Source organism: Sceloporus occidentalis, unplaced genomic scaffold, assembly GCF_023333645.1.
Source record: "Sceloporus occidentalis isolate IW3139 unplaced genomic scaffold, rSceOcc1.0.p SCAF_6, whole genome shotgun sequence".
NCBI classification, from domain to species: Eukaryota; Metazoa; Chordata; class Lepidosauria; order Squamata; family Phrynosomatidae; genus Sceloporus; species Sceloporus occidentalis.
This window is the reverse complement of record NW_028316986.1, coordinates 90136879-90151529: the sequence shown is the minus strand read 5'-3', so window position 1 is coordinate 90151529 and position 14651 is coordinate 90136879. Positions and strand designations below refer to the sequence as shown.

The window sequence follows — 14651 nt, the reverse complement described above, 5'->3', positions numbered from 1 at the left end:
GGAGGAGAGAGAAAAGGATATTTAAAAAGCAGCTGAAAAAGTGGGATGATGGGATGAATCATAAATTCCTGCCAAATTGGGACAGTAGGAGGTTATGTTTCAAGAGGAATGGAATCTTGATATCCAATAGACACTTACAAGATGAACAGTCTGGAAGCAAGTAGATTCGTAAAGAAAACCATCTAAGAGCTAATCCTGCATCATCCCACTGTTGAGAATGCCAGCTAAACATCTAGCTCTTTTGCTAGACTTCAAACTGCTCTTTCTTCACATTTTGTTGTGTTGTACGATACACACTCTGTTGTGTATCCCTTTCCAAAGACTAGAGAGAGATTACCAGCCACTAAGGATCATGAAGCTTTTATCTCCCATAAGGCATCAGATTATGGAAAACAGTAGTGATTGGCCCTTTCGCTCACAGTAAATGCATCTAACTAGAAATTATGTTGAAGGGAAATCAGGTAATTCAAAATTGTTCAAAATGCATCTCTTGAATTAACACATGGGGGGGGGGGGATCCTAATAAGGATGTCAATATTAATAGGAATATGTTGATGTAAGTACATATACGACCCCATAGATGCTTCTCACGGGTTTAGAAGTCAGTCTCAAGTTCTAACTTAGACCTAATGGATGCTAAATGATTAGCGAGCTGCCTTTCAGTAGGTCTAATTATTGGCCTGTTTAGTCCGATCATATCTATTTTGAAGTGCAATGGCTCCTTGGAATCTTAAGTAGAATTCTTTCCTACAATCCATTAACTGAAATCTTAGCAACCGATTATACCAGTATCCATTGTAAGCCACAATCAGGACCGTACCACTAGGCCACCAAACCAATAAATGTATATATGGGGAATTATAATTAACTCAAATGGAGTGGCTCAATGGCTGTGTTACTTAGGTGTTTTTTAAGCCTATGTATACTGAACTCAAAGGCAAAGGGAGTCCAAAGGCAAATCCCCAATGAGACACATTTTATTTAAATCAACACACACATGCATGCATGCACACACACACCTAAGAAACAAAGAGGTTAGATTGAGATACATCAGAGATACTTTACCTGAAGGATTACGGTCTTGGTTCCTGAGGGTACTGGGGAATGACGATCTCAAACAGTTCCCCACGCATGCAGGAAGTTGGGGAACCGCCGAGGAGCATGGTCAAACAGACTGACAACATTTCTTCCTCCTGCAAGACCAAGCTGGCAAACAAAGGAAGTCCAAGATTTAAACAGAGATTTTTTTTGCCCTGGGGCAAAATCCAGAGGCTCAATGGTCAGATGGTCTAAATCTTTGTTTGGGGATCTGGGGATATGAATGGGTACATTGTCTTACCAGACCACATAAACAAAGGTGTTTACCCAAGTGGTATCATCCCATCTTACATGACCAGGTTGCATCTTATCTCCTTTGTTAGATCCGAAACTATACATCCTCCTGGCGACTCCTGGAATGCTAGCTTGTGTCTGCCTGCCCACTTTGAAGTTTCCACATAAAAGGGTCATTCAGAGGATGCCCACATTCACTTACTATAAAGAGGGATCCCTTATTCAGGAATCCAATGTAAGTGTACATGAGTTATGGCATTTCTCCCCAAACTTCACAAATGGTCCTGACTGCAGTTTTTTTCACACTTATGCTGTTTAACTCCTATCATGGAAGGCTTACAGGAGACACTCTGCACAGAAAGTTAAACGGAAACTTTATTATCTCTCTGCAACAGGAACAGGGCCGTAGAAAGACCGAGTCTAGTGCCACCTAATAGCTAAACTATGAAACGACATGATCCACACAACTCCCATTGACCTCAATGGAAATTAAGCAATCAGTGTGCAGAACTGGATTCATTGTCTTGTTCTTACAATTGCATTTCATTGGTATTTCCTGTTCAGATTGTAACTCACTCTAGTTCCAGACTATAATTGAAATGGGGTGGAACCTAGCGTGTTATAATTCATCTTATAAATTAACATGGTAGGTTGTTGTTTTGTGTTATCATTTTGTGCTAAGCACTTTAAAGTGTCAATGTTAGTTTAGATGTTTTTGCTATGCCAAATTTTCACTTGCTTGGTCACTTATTATTTATTTATTTATAAAAAGGTAATAGCAACATTCCAGGAAAAGAATTAGCACTGCATATACGTATAGTTTTGGGGATTAAGACAAATACAGCTGAGCTCAGTGTGGCTTACTTTTTAGTAGACATATATAGGACTTAGTTTTGCTTCTCTATTTAAAAGAATGAAAGGCAGGTAATTATTTAAATCTAGATATGAGTTATGGGAAGAGGATAGTGGTAAACTGGTAACATAAGAGAACAGAGAGTAGTAAGAGAGGTTCTGCTGCTCGGGAAAACTGTGGATAGGAATGGGAGGGTTGGAAGATATGTAATTATCATTTAAAATTTAATAGCAACTTCAGGAGCACTTCTGTTAGTAGTAGTACTAGTAAATAAAAGAAGACTGTGAAAAGGTGGAAATGAATGAAATAATGAACTTTCAAATGCATTAATTAGAATTTCCATCATTTCTCTGGAAAAGTTTCTGTGTCTTTACCAGAGGGCATCCATATACGATAGTAACAAAATACAGCTACAGGAAGAAGTCTATATCTATTGAACTGTTGTTCTGCTGATGTTGAGATACAACTGATGTTGTTGTTGTGTACCTTCAAGTAACTTCCAAATTATGGTGATTCTATCATGTGGTTTTCTTGCCAAGGTTTGTTCAAAGTAGGTTTACCTTTGCTTTCCTCAGAGGATGAGAGAGTGTGACTTACTTGGGGGCACGCAATGGGTTTCCATGGCTAACTGGGGATCTGAACCCTGATCTCCAGAGTCATACTCCAGTGCTCAAACCACTACATCTTGCTGTGTCTCAGAATTGATAATCCAGACTGAAATTATATCATATCTTTTTTTCTTCTTAACATGAAATGTTGAAACAACAGACGCAATAAATGGTGCAACATTGAAAGATGTGACCCTACAGAAAATAGGCAAAGTAATTAAAAAGGCCAAGTATAAATCTACATCTGTCAGTTAGAAGAAAAAAAATTCCAATTGAGTAAACTGATGTTTTGGCACCAACACACCTCATATTTTATTGCCACTTTATATTAATTAAAATTTGGCAGTGTTCAGTTTTATTTGCCACTGTGACATTATGCTAATTAGAAATCACCTACAAGGACTTAATTCTGTTTGATTTACTGTCCTTTAAATAAATCCTTACCAACTTTGGAAACACAGATCCAAAACTTCAGAACGATGGAAACGATGATCTAAAGTCCTGTGCATATTTTGAAGTAAATATGCTAGCTGTAATCCAATCCATATTTGCTCAGGAGTAAGGGTCATTGACCATAGTGGGACTTAGGTCCAAAACACACTGCAGAAATAATCCAGTCCAAGAATGCTTTAATGGCCCTGTCTCAGTGATAGAGAATTCTGAGAATTGTAGTTTATTGTGGCACCAGAGTTCTCTGACAGAGAAGGCTAAGGCCCAATACAGATGGGCCCGATGTGGGCTGCTGGTGTTGTGCTAGGGTTACAGGACTGCATGGTAACCACAGGGTCCCTAACCCTAGCACATACGGAGTGTGTGATAATGGCGGTGCTCTGTGCACACGGGCACTGCCATTATGATGTCATGGCTGCACCGCATCCAAATGGCGTGGAGTGGCCATGATGTGTTTGCACCGCCCCAGGCCACTTATGGTGGCCTAACTGCGGCGCAAAAAGGAGCTCCGAAATGGAGCTCCTCCTGGTGTGAGCCTCATTCCTGCAGCCACCAAACAGCTGCGGGAATGACACCAGGGAGAAAGGGGCCAAGCGGCCCCTTTCTCCTCTGGCTGTGGCTGTCGGGGTTTCCTGGGGCATGAAGCCCCAAGGACACCCCTCTTCCAGGCCATGGGGAAGCGACATTTTGCTGCTTCTCCGTGGCCTGGAAAAGCGCTGGGTTGGAGCCACAGGGGCTGACGGTGAAGCTGCCCTGCCTCCAACCCGGCAAGAAAAGGTGCAGCTGCAGACCGCCCCTTTTCCGCAGTCCATACCATGCCTATCTGTTTCACAAAACTACAGTTCCCAGAATTCCCTAGCATTGAGCCAGGGCAGTCTGAAACGAGGTTATTTCTGCAATATATTTTGGACCTTAATGTCCATGTACATATACTAGGGGGGCATTCAGACTACCTTTTACCCCAGTTCAGAAACCGGATAAAATTTGGGAAGTTCATATTGGCCCCAATTCTTCTACAATCGAAACCGAGACTTTCACACCTGTTCAGGGGCAAATGCCCCTTGGCGCGGGTCTTTTGAAAGCAGAGTTTTATCTGTATCTTTTGAGAAAACCCGGGTCCCTGCAAATGTGAACGTGGCCCCGGTCATAATCGAGTCAAGTTCAGGGGAGGGATTAGGTCAGAGGGAGGGCAAAGGGCGGAACATGCCTCACCTTCATCGGGGTGAAGGAAGAGGAGGAGGAGGAAGGAGCAGGGAGAAGGAGGCCATGGAGGGCAGGATCGGGACGAAGGAGGAGGAGGAAGGGTGCCATGGAGAGCAGGATTGGAGTGGAGGAGGAGGAGGAGGAAGGGTGCCATGGAGGGCAGGATCAGAGGGAAGGAGGAGGAGGAGGGAAGGAGCATGGCAAAGGGGGCCATGGAGGGCAGAATCGGGGTGAAGGAGGAGGAGGAAGGAGCAGGAGGATGGGTCAAGTTCATAGGAGGGATTAGGTCAGAGGGACGGTAGAGAACGGAACATGCCTTCCTCTCACAGGCAGCGCTCTCTCTCTCTCTCTCTCTCTCTCTCTCTCTCTCTCTGGAATTTTTATTTTTGACAGACTATGCGAATAGTTCTTCATTTCTACATATAGATAGAATATGTCTGCTTGTGCTACATTTCCCTTTTGTTTGCTTGCTGCCAGCACTGCACCTCACTTTGGAAGAGGCCTTTTTTTAAAAATATATATTTTTTATTTATTTTTTATTTTTTTGGTGTAATATGCGATTACTACAATGCAAATGTTACAAATGTTTCCCTTTCAATTTGGCAAATTGATACAGAATGCTTTTGCTATATATGTTTATTGTAAGGCATTCTGGGGTGGCAATCTGAAAGCAAAGGATGCAGAGATGGCATTCCGAGGTGAGGTATTATTATTATTATTATTATTATTATTATTATTATTATTATTGTGACGGGAAGAGGATACATGGGGGGAGGCAAGGGCTTTGGAAGTAGCATTGGGCTGCAAGCGAAGGGGAAGCTAGAGGTTGGCATTCAGACTGAAGGCTGTGGAACCCCATGACTTTAGGGGAGTCATATTCTCTCATCCTCAGGGGGAAAACAATGGCAAATCTCCTCAGAATCAATCTTGCCAAGAAAACCCCAAGATGGAGTCGTTTTAGGCTTGCCATAATCTGTAATGATCCAAATACACACAACACACTTGGAGGTTTTTAAATTTGACAAGTTGACAGAATATGTGCACACTGCCACCAGTTTGTTTGTTTTTAAAAAGGAGGGGGAAAGCACCCATCTGGTTGGGCAATGGCTGTAGGATACGTCACCTTTGACAAAAACGGAAGTGAATTTCATTGACAGCAAAGGAGGCTTCATTTTAAACCGGTACCGTAAATGTGAACTTCAGAGGGGTAAATTACCCCGATCGAGGTAAAAGGTAGTGGGCACCTGTTTCCGAGGAGATTCAAGAGGGGGGGGACCCGGATCTGCCCAGTTCTATCCAGGGCAAGTGGACGAGTGGGAATGGGGCCTAGGATGGTGCACAAATTACTCAAATACAAGTGAGCTGTTTACACAAATGGCTTAAAACATGACAACTATAGACAAGTCTTACTAAGATTGCACAGTGGCCCACAAAAACCATGGCCTGGATGCGAGCAAACAAACTGAAACTTAATCCAGACAAGACAGAAGTGCTCCTGGTCAGTCAGAAGGCAGATCAGGGAGTAGGGATCCAGCCTGTGTTAGATGGGATCACACTCCCCCTGAAGACACAGGTTTGCAGTTTGGGGGCACTCTTGAACTCATCTTTAAACCTGGAGGCCCAGGTCTCTGCTGTGACCAGGAGTGCTTTCACACATTTCAAACCTGTGTACCAGCTGTGTTCATAAGGATCTAACTGGCCCCTGCTTTACCTAGATTTATTTGGTCCATAAGGATCATTTTGGTTTAGCCATTTTTACACTACTCTGGATGCTTTAAAGTTGGTTTGTTCTGCATTTTAATTTCATTTATTTTGCTTTGAAATTGCTTGTAGAGTTGTGAACCCACTTGTCAAATATTCTTCTAAATAAATCTGCTAGGAGGCTTCACTAAGAGCAATGTGATCAGAACAAAATTACGTACGATATGGGCAATCTGCAGGGACGTAGCCATGGGGGGGGATCTTGGGGTCCGGACCCCCCCTTCCATCAGAAAAATGAATGGAGTGTGCTGCTGCGCTGCTGTAGCCAAGCCCCATTATAATGGTGGCACTTAGTCTGGACCCCCCCCCCTTCCTAAAATCCTGGCTAAGTCCCTGCAATCTGCATTTGGATTCTGGACATTCTGGGAGCCTCATGTGCCCCTTTTGATGTAAAGCTACTTTGTCTCTGTTTTTGGAAGCTTAAAATCATGCACAACTCTGCCCTTTGCTGTGCTGGGGTTGTTGCAGAAAAGGAGAAGGGGGATTGAACTTTGTCATGTCTGCTTCCCCTCACCCAGGGCAGGGGGTGGTACATTTGGCCTTCCAGGTGTTTTGGACGATAAACAATGTTGAAATGTTGAATGGGGCCCATGGGAGTTGGTAGTCCAAAACAATTGGCTCCCCATATTCTGTCTGAGGGAGACTCTTGGCTTCTACAATCTAATTTTGCTTGGGAAAAGGGCAGGGGGAGAAAGGAAAAACACTACATTCACTAGAACTGCCATTCCCCCCATCCCAGCTACTTTTAAGTTTTTTTAAAAAAAAAAAACCAACAGCTTCAGGAACACTTTCCACAGATTATCCATGTCATAGTTCATTTGATCCTAAATTCTCAAAAGTGCTGTGCTGGGTTAGTAGTTACCTCCACAGATTTTATTTTCTAAAACATGTGGCAACTATGGCAAGATTCAAAAATGCAGTCCTAGAGCAGAATGTCTTGAATTTGGTCTGGTGGTGATGGTGAGGCAATGTAATGACTCTGAGCCTGTCTTGTGCACATTTTAATGTGAACTGCTGCTATGAACTCACGTAATGTAACAAGGTATCTGCATAGCTGTCCTGGTTGCAAAATAATAATTTAATTTACTGCAGAGCAGTAACTATCTTGTAAGAGCACATTCATTTGGGCTGAAGGTGTTTCAATTATTATTTGTCCTTTGATTTCAAGATGAATTTATTATTATTATTATTATTATTATTATTATTATTATTATTTGTCTCTCATAGAAATCTAAGGGATTTCAAAGTGTCATGGACAAGTGACATTCTTTAGTGTCCATAAACAATGTTCCACAACCTTGTTTTCTTCCAACACACAGCTGGTTCTCTAAAAATATTGAGATCAGAAATACTGAGAATAGAATCACATTGCTAGTGTGTTGTTAGGACTCCCAGGGAAACAACAAAAATCTCATTTAAAAGAGAGAAAGGCTGATAATACGTCTAGAAAACAAGAGCAAATAAACAAAGTAACATATCTTCTTAGCATCTCAGTTTACACAATCCATTTACAAGTAAAGGCTCAGAATGCTTCATTATGTTTTAATGATTTCCTATTTTCCATAAGAGTTCTGCATAAATAATGTTTCTCTTCACAAGGCAAATGGTGAGTAGATTAGGGGGACAATCATGCAGCCTTCCAAATGTTGTTGGGCCTCAACTCCCAATGTTTCTCATTCTTCAGTGCTTAGGGCTGCTAGAAGGTGCAGTATAACAACATCTGGAGAGCCACATAAGTCCAGTTCTACATCCAACACTACAGTGACACTATCTTTCTTTCTTTTTTCAGTGTTGTTGCAGTTTATGATGAAAATTCCTCCACTGTATGAAATGTGAAATGTTGGTACAACTTGCTTTGTTGTTTGTTTAAGATGGAAACATGAGATTCTTGGCATGCCAACGTGTTCTGTTTTTACTGTAACTACAGGAGGAAAACCTAATACTACATTGTGTGTCAGGTTTCGTAATTTAACAGCACAATCCTATATGAATTTCTTCAGAAGGAAATCTCATTAGATTCAATGAAAATTGCTCCTAAATAAATATATATAGGATTGCATCCCAACAGCACACTCATATGCCTCTCTGCTGATAAAGACTCATAAGTAAATAAGTATAGTGGGTTCTTCTTATCCATGGGTTTACCAGCTGCAGATCTGAGCTTCTGTGGATGGCAAGCCCTGTTTTTTTTAATGGAGGCATGTGCATGCAGCCATGCCAGCAGATGCACACACGTCATTCTGCCATAACATGCAAAGGTACGACTGTGGGCAACATTTCCCCGATACCATAGGCAGCATGGGCCAATTATTGGGACAATTCTTCAAAATATCTGCATATAAGATTGCCTCATTCTAAGTCACAAGATAAAGCTGATGTAAAGTCGTGCCCTATTTTCTTGCACCAAATCTGAATTGATGCTGTAGGATTGTGTCCAAATTTTAATTACATCTTGTGTGTTCATCTATTTGCTGTTTTGCAGTTGCTTTGCAATTTCTCTGCTAAACTGAGCAAGAAAAGTTTTCTAATTTTAAAGCTTCATACTTAATTCATTGAAACAGATTGTAGTAGATAAACATCTATAAACATTTCAGAAGGAATTTATTCTTGGGATCCATCAGAACATTTACAGATTTTCAGTAGCAAAACTGCATGGTACAATGTTACTCAAGAGGAATAGCTATCACATATTGTTTTGTTCTTCATCTTTCCAGCTGCTTCTCTTTTTTGGCAAAGACCTGTTCTTGGATTAAATAGGTAATCCATACAATCATATTATATCAGATGATAAAAGGTTTTCTAAACTGTATCATGGCAGGAGAAGGTGGAACTTTGTATGTTTAAATGTGCACTCATTAATCAAAATGCCTGTATGTGTCAAGACTCATAATGTCCAGAGCTTGGAAAACTGGATTTCTTTTTCTTTTCTTTTTTTAACTCCCCTCTCATGATTTCAGGGCCTACAGAAATAGATACTTGCTGTTATATTTGCAGATTTTTAAAAAATATTTCCTTTTACTGGTGATGCTTTCTGGGGATTCTGGGGATTGTAGTCCAAAAGTAACTTTTCAAAGCTCTACATCAGGGGTGAGAATGTTGTGGCCCTCCAAATATTGCTGAACTGCAACCCCCAACAGCCCTAGCCAGCAAAGTCAATGGATGTTCAACAATACCTGGAAGGCTGCATGATTTTCATACTTGCCCAAAATGCTCTTGGACTGTCAGTTCCCATCAGCCCACACTGGCCAATGGGAGGCTGGAGGACAGCTAATCTCCCACTCCTACAAGCATACAGGAATACTTCAGTCATGCTCATATTCTATATGGGCTCATGGACATGTGCTGCATGTCTTTGCACATTGCTTGCCATGCTTCCTAGTGTTGTCTATGTATTATTGTTCCTAAAATGGCTTTATGGAAATGTTGGGTATAGCAAACAGCCACAATGTCTCAAAGGCAGCCAACATGATCATGTACAGTTCCCAGCAACTTCTGCTACAACCACCAAATACTATAACTACTATTTCTGTTGAGTACATCAGTGATGTGGCTGTATCTCTAGTTGCCATGAATATCTTTGATTATTGTCCAGTTTGAGCACATAAGTTCCTGCAGCTATTGGCTTTATCACATGGGGAAAAGCAAGGGTTTAAATCAAGTGATTGTGCTGAGGATTTTCACACAACATCACAATTAAAGAGGACTTATCCCAGCAATAACCAGGTAATAATCAGCAACAAATCATTCACTGGAAAATCGCATGGATGATTTGTTGCTGGTTATTACCTGATTATTGCTGGGATAAGTCCTCTTTAATTGTGATGTATGTGAAAACCATCCTGTAATTGCATGACTTTTACAGGATAATGACAGTTTAAACTCCCGATCCCACCCCCCCAATTTTCCCCTGTGTGATAAACTCTTGTGATGAATTAAATAAGTGTCATTGAGACAGCAGGATTTGCTCTGGATCATTTCTTCACAAACACATGTGCTCAGAAAGGGTTTGGATTCTTCACACAAATAGGGGAAGCACCAGTGTGTGTGTGTGTGTGTGAACAGAGGCAGCTGCTTCACTGTGATTATTGGTAGGGCCAGACCTATATTCCAACATCCATTAGAATAGACCTATACAAGTAGGCACATATCCCTGCCCTATGCTGAGGATACAGTATGCCTTAGACAGTGTCATTTTATTTCTTATTTAAGGAAGTGAATCACAAGTTTTGAAACTATCCCAAAAAGCCACAGAGAAGCTTCCATCTGTGAGATGATGTCACTGTGGGATTTCTACCGAACTTTATGTTCTGGTAAACAAAGCTACTGTGCCAATTGCCACAGGACAGTAAGAAAAAAAATTCTACCAATATATGTTGCTACTGTAATTGTTTATCTATTTTGTTAAGCTAGCCTTGGATGTAAAAGGACCACAGAAAGAATATGAAAATAACTCAGACTGCGGATACCCTTAAGAAAAGCTTTGCTGGTAAAAAGATTTTAGGTGAGAACAACTCATTTATGAGAATCTAAGTTCTTATATTTTGTACCTGCAAAAATCTGATTTCTCAATATATGTTGACACCATTCCAAATAATGTACATGTCTAAACCATGGCGTTTGCTGGAGAAAAACATTACATGGAATAAAATTGTGTGGTTAGTCTATTGCTCAGCAATTAGGTTTGCAAAAAGCACCTCATGTTCTTTACTGCAATGTTGGTGGGATACAGTCACCGATTGTTGGTTAACTGGCTAGAACTATAATAACAAGTTGGCCAAATCCTGAAATGAATCATGTCAATGTGAACTAATCTGCATTTTATCTGAATTCATTCAGATCAGGCAGAATTGGATCCAGATTGAGTCTAGATTGCTTCAAGCCAAGCTGGAAAGTGTAGGCATTATCACACAAGCCCTGTTTTTGCTGTAATCATGCTTGTTAAAGAAAACAAAACCATACTAGTTTGTCAGAAGCCATTTTTACACATCTTATCAGTTGTGCAACTGGGGCTGCTTCTGCCGTCATGCTCTCTTTGAGACTTCCCTTAACCCCATCTCCCTGCCCTATGCCGTATGCCTTACTCAGCACGCCTTTTGGTGGCTTCGCTCCCCACTACTTTTTAATAAAATTCCAGAGTTTTGCTAATGTGATTTAATTTTTAAAAGAAAAATAAAGAAATAGAAACAAATAAATTAAATCACGCTTCTGGGAATAGTGAGGAGGGAAGGGAGACAGGGAGAGAGGAAGTGATTGTGACACCACATGAATGCCAATATTAAAACTGCAGTGGCAGCAAAGTTCCACACACGAGGATTAATGGGACTGCCATACGATTGATAGCTTATTGATGGGTTTTCCCCATCAATGAAAAGGATACCCTAACCACACATTACCAAAGGTACTATTTTACAGCTATAATTGCCATTTAAAAGCAGGGTATGATAATTTCCCTAGCCTCAAAAGTGTGCAAAACATCATCATGAAAGGAAAATGCCAAGATGAGGAAGAGGAGGGGAGCTGGACTTTGCCCACTGACAGCTCTAGTCTCCAAGCTGAGCAAAAACCTTAGCAGCAATTCCCCCAGTCAATGTGTTTGAGGGGAGAGATGGTGCTCCCCTGTGGGTTCTCTGTCAGCAGGAAGCAAATTTGTGAAAGCCCTCCCAACCTTGTTGGAACAGGATGAGAGATTTGTATTTGTTCTAATATTTTTCTCTTTCCCTTGTCCCACAAATACCAGTGGGTTTTATTACAAGATTGGGCAGTGTGTGGCACAGAAGGGATGGAAGTGGTTTGGGAGTTTGATCCTCTTTGAGACAACAAGGCTGTGACTCTCTGTGTACTTGTTTCAGTGTACGCATTTCTAAACTTCCGTTGTACATTTTCTAAATTTACAGTGCACATTTTCAAAGTATGCTTTTAAGCAAAACTGAGGTCTCTGTCTACATTTTTGATATATCCTTTATTAAGTTGCACTGAAAGCCTAAGTCTGCATCCAGGTGGAACTGAAAGCTAAACCTGCACCTTTTGTTCATGATTTTTCTGCTTGTTGTGTCAGAAGTCTAATCAGCACTGCAGACATAATGCAGTTTGACACCGCTTTAACTTCCATGGCTCAGTGCTATGGAATTCTGCGATTTGTAGTTTTGTGAGATGTTTAGCCTTCTCTGTCAGCTTAGTTCTGGTGCCACAACATTAAATCCCAAGATTCCATAGGATGGAGATATAACAGTTAAAGAAGTGCCAAACCGCATTAGTTCTGCAGTGCAGATTAGACCAGTGAGGGAAATTCAGCAAGTCTTGCCTGCTTGACAAACTTTACTTTAGAGGTGCAAGAGTCATGTCCTCTTCTGTATCTCTCCACCATAATTATCTCCCCTCGCTGTAGATTCAGCTTGAGGGTTGTCAGTTTTTGAGGCTCTGCTTTGAGGCAGAGTGAGGCAGGTCCCTATTAGCAAGATGCTGGAGGGTGAGAACAATTATAAGATGGTGCAGGACATAGTTGTATGAGCCACATGTTCTGTCATGTACCTGCTAAGCTAGCCTGTTGTGTTCAGGTGTGTTGGAGGATCCTGTCCTCTCACCAGTATAGGAGTGATATTTAAATACTGATATTTTCAGATTTTGAACATGGAATAACAGTGGATTGTCATGATGCCCTTTACCTTCAATAGCAAAATGCTTTTCCTCTAAGTTTTTTTTTAAATTAACCCTCTTCCATCTGGGATTTAGCTTCTGACAATGGCAAACCCCTTCTGAGAAAACTTGCCAAGAAAACCACATGATAGATTTGCCTTAGGGTTACCATAAGTCAGAAACGACTTGAAGGCACACAGCAACAACAAACACAGTACCCTTAGTGTGTATTTGTTTCAGTTTCAGCTAATGATTAATAAATTGAATGCATGGGTGGTACTTACCTTCTCCTTGCACAGGTGCATAACTTGCCTGTGTGTTTAACTTGACACTTTGCCAACTTCAATAAGGAAATCCTTGGCCTACAGGAAAGGGCAGAGTATGCAAATAAACTGAAATGGGTAAAATAGGCTTTTGCCACAGCTGTCCTAGGAGAATCCAGGTCCAAATCTGGCTGTAGGGGCATCCCTAGTTTCAAATCGACAATGGCATGAACCAATTCTAAATGGGTGTTCACACACACAAACCCACCATCCCATGGCATAATAAGCCAGCATAACTTCTGTCTGTCTTGAATCCAGTTTCAGTTTGTTAATTTTTATTCAAAACAGTATGGCTTCAACCTGTTACTTCAGAGATTAAGCCACTCATTCTGGATCAAGAGGCAGGAGAAATTAAACAGGCAATTGAAGGCTGTTTGCTATATGCTCCCTAAATTTCTCCTTCCCTTCCCTTCTTACCATATTAAAACAAAAACGTCTAGATTTTTATGTTGTTCAGAATAGTGAACTTGGACAAATGGGGATTACATAGTGAGCATGATGATATCATGAACCTATGCATCCAATCAGAGCTGGGTATGTGGCAGCATCATTAGAAGAGAGGGATGAAGCCATTTAAGAGTAAGGATATTTTCATTTTGCTCCTGGTCCAGGGTAGGAAAATTCAATTGCCTTCTTCTGATGTCAAATACCTTCCTCAAAATCTCTAATAGGGAGGAGCCTAACAGTACAGGGATCTAGCAGTTCATATGGGGAGATACAGTCTCTCAAAAAGTCTGGACAAAATCCATATAGGGCTTTATAAGTCATGGCCAGCACTTTGAATTGTGCATGGCAATGAATTAGTAGCCAGTGAAGCTGTTTCAACAAGAGAGTTATATATTCCCTATAACTGGCCCCAACGTTTTGCACATGCTGAAGTTTTCTTTAGGATCTCATCTAGTTCTATCATAGTTGCCCTTCCAATTCCTACTCTTCTTTTTACTTCTTGGCTGCAGCCTTTGTTCTGATCAATGTTTGCTCCAAGATATGTGATGATATAGCTAGATAAATTGTAGTTACTGTAAGTTCTCATCAACTGGTACAATATTTTGATTTATTCCACACAGTAATTTTCTACATCTCATATTGATTTGTCCTGCCTTCATTTTTTCTTGTAATGTACCTATAATCTACATTTGAGCCAATGAACCCTCTGGGGATTCCTTTGCTGCTTCATTTACATAATCTCACAATGAAGAGAAGTTTCCCCCTGTTGACCCATCATCTAAATTGCAGTGTGTTTTTATTTCTTGTTTCATCCCTGGAGCTTGGCTGTAAAGTACAGCACTTTCTCTGACCCTCCAGCTAAAACCACATCAGACTTCTTGGGTCTCTGCCAATGAACATGGTACAAAGACTTCAAACAATAGAATTCAACCACCTCCTGGAGAGCTGGCATACTATTCCTACTGGTTTCAAAGTGCACAAATTCCCTTTTATTATCATGTGCAACAAGAAATTGCACAGGCAAGGACATGACTAGACTAT

General features: G+C 40.9%; 1 protein-coding gene across 2 annotated transcripts in view; it reads left to right on the top strand.

The window, feature by feature from the left end:
- Positions 1 to 14651, top strand: part of PDE7B (phosphodiesterase 7B) — a 262193-nt gene that overhangs the window by 81862 nt on the left and 165680 nt on the right. The window lies entirely within an intron of this gene.